Genomic DNA, 2,905 nt, shown 5'->3' on the forward strand with positions numbered 1-2,905 from the left:
CAACTATAAATCAATTTATTTTAGCAAATATCATGAAAACTACTATTCCTGCGAATGTAAAGATCATAAACTACTTTATAGTACATTAAACTTGTTTTAATTTGATTGCTAATAGACATCTGTACGTCACATAGTTCCTGAAATATTGTACGTAAATAGCTCTATTAGGGCTAATATTTCATCAAATTTACTCTTCTTTAAATAATGTTCTTTTAGATTTTCTAGTGTTGTTGGTAGTTTTTAAGATATAGAGCTCTGAATGAAAAATTAATGTTTTTTAAGGTTTTGAAACAGTCGCTATTTTTTGTTACCCCTCCCTATACTTGGCAGACTCGTCAGTTTTGACTAGTAATTATACATAGTTTTCATTAAAGTAATAAAAAATTGGGGTGAAATAACTGGCTTTTTTTCTTCCCGGCTCTTGTACTATACCTTACCACCACTATTGCCTCCACGGCTTATTTTTTTAATTTATTATGTTGGTTATTAAATAGTGATAATTAAATGAAACCTGGAATAATTGTTCCTGCTTATTGTACTACCTCTAAGTTAATGTATGCTCGCTTCTCTTTAGACTCAATCATTTTCACGTTAATCATATCTTATTTTTATTTTTTATTTAATCTAATAAAAACTATAAGAATTAAAAAAATTTCGTTATAGTTGATTTCGATCATTGATAAATAAAGGAAACACATGTAAGCGTTAGAAATAGGTTTATGGGAGAGCGAGGTTCACTGGTTCATTGGAAAAGTTTGACAGCTATCATAATAAAGTTATTATCAGCTGTTTTATCTGACCCTTTTTCTAAATGCAGATTCAAAATGGCCTCTGGATAACCTGCAGATGCCCTTTTAGCTTTATGAGTTACGATAACGAGATTTCTGTTATGTAGTCATTATTTTATTTACCAATTGAAGGTTATTTAAGGTTAATCATATTTGATAAGACATAAATAATAAATATTTTCTATAGTAAATGAGTAATAAACGTTTAATTTAATATATTGGAACCCAGATCCACTAGCCCTCGACCTGGGTACGGTAAAAAAAATATATGCTTGTGTAATACAAAAAAGAAAATGTTTGTAATGAGTTCTGAAAATTTTTCACTTAATTTTCCTTTATACAATATGAATAAAAATTATTTTATTGAGGATAATTATACGATAGACAGCACTTCCCCCTGCGATGGTATGAACAGACCCCGTTGAATCCTTTGATATTTTAATAATACTTCAGAAGCCCTTTAAAAAAAAAAAAAAAAAAGCATTATAGGATATAAAATAAAAAATAATAGATGGTTTAAAGAATGGATAAAAATAGCTCATACTTTGGGCTATATATTATATTCGTTTAATACATACATATTACAGGGAAATGATACTGGTATACATATATCATTTCCCTGTAATATGTATGTATCAGAGTTGGGCGAATATTATTCGATTGACGAGAGACGAATACTTTTTATTCATAAATTTTCAACTCAAATAATCAATTATTCGTACAAAAACATATGATTAACCATGCGAATACTTTTTTATTCGTCATTATTTTACACGAATAATCAATTATTCATACAAAAAATATGATTAACCATCCGAATACTCTTTTATTCGTCATCATTTCACACGAATAATCAATTATTCGAGCAAAACAATTCGAATAACTATTTGAATAGTTTTGTCTTCATCATTTTATGAACGAATAATCTCTTATTCTAAAAAATTAAATGATTAATTGTTTAAGGAAAGTTAAAATAAATCGATAAGAGATCCTAAAATCGATAGCATTTTCAGTTTATGTTAAGGAATATATAAGAGGACCCTAATATATTAGAAATCAGATAAGTTAAAATAAATCGATAGCATTTTCACGTTCCGCGTGTTAAGAAACATACAAGAGGAGCCTAACATATTAGCAATCAGAGAAGTTATAATTAATCTACGCGATCTTAAAATCGATAGCATTTTCGTTTTGTACTCGTCTGAAAATGTGTAATTGGACCCTCATACGTTAAAAATGAAAAATTGTAAAAAAATAAGCGAAATTAAAAAAAAAAATGTAATTGTTATTCGAATAATATTGTATTCGACTATTTTTTTATTTGATTGAAATAGTATTTCAAATATTCGAATATGATAGTATTTTTATTGGAATAAAGATGTATTCGTCTCTCGTCAATCAAATACAAACTTCGAAGAACAATTTATTCGTCTTTCGTCAATCGAATAATTTTTTCCCAACTCTGGTATTTATTAAACGAATATATTAAAGAAGGTTACGAAAAAAAGGGTATATTTTCGTTAGAAAAATTGGAATGTCAAATGCTGTGACTGGTAAAGCTGAAGAAAATTAAAACAAAAAATTAATGATATATTTGCAGTGATATATAAATAATTTTTTTTTTAAATTCAATTCAATAGTTAAGAACAAAATCTAAAACTATTCATGTTTTATTGGTTTTACACAATATTTGATTTTCTTCAGCTAACTACCTTACATAAACGTTCTTCATTTTATTCTACCTATTGCTGTCTTCACTTGTACTGAGTCCTGTTTCTTCCACTCTATAGTTTAGTCTTTTTCTCGGTTATCCTTTTCACCTGCTTATTCTTTCTTCCAATGCCATGGTTATCTGAGATAGTTATCCAGATGGCACGCTTTTAACTAACTTAAAAGCTTTTTCTTAAATGGTTTTAAAGATATCTTACCGATGGATGGTTAATGGAGCAGTGACCTACAACTTGGGAAACCCAACCACGACCCGAAGACTGAAGCCCAGGCTGTTGCGGAACATCTTGTTATAAGTTCTATATTTATCAGTTGTTATTGTCATTCTAAAATTTTATTTTATTTTAATTTTTTTTTCTCTTCATCTTTTTCTTAAATTAACCATTTTT

This window comes from Halyomorpha halys, unplaced genomic scaffold (genome assembly GCF_000696795.3).
Source record: "Halyomorpha halys isolate HHAL.00 unplaced genomic scaffold, Hhal_1.1 Scaffold355.1, whole genome shotgun sequence".
NCBI classification, from domain to species: Eukaryota; Metazoa; Arthropoda; class Insecta; order Hemiptera; family Pentatomidae; genus Halyomorpha; species Halyomorpha halys.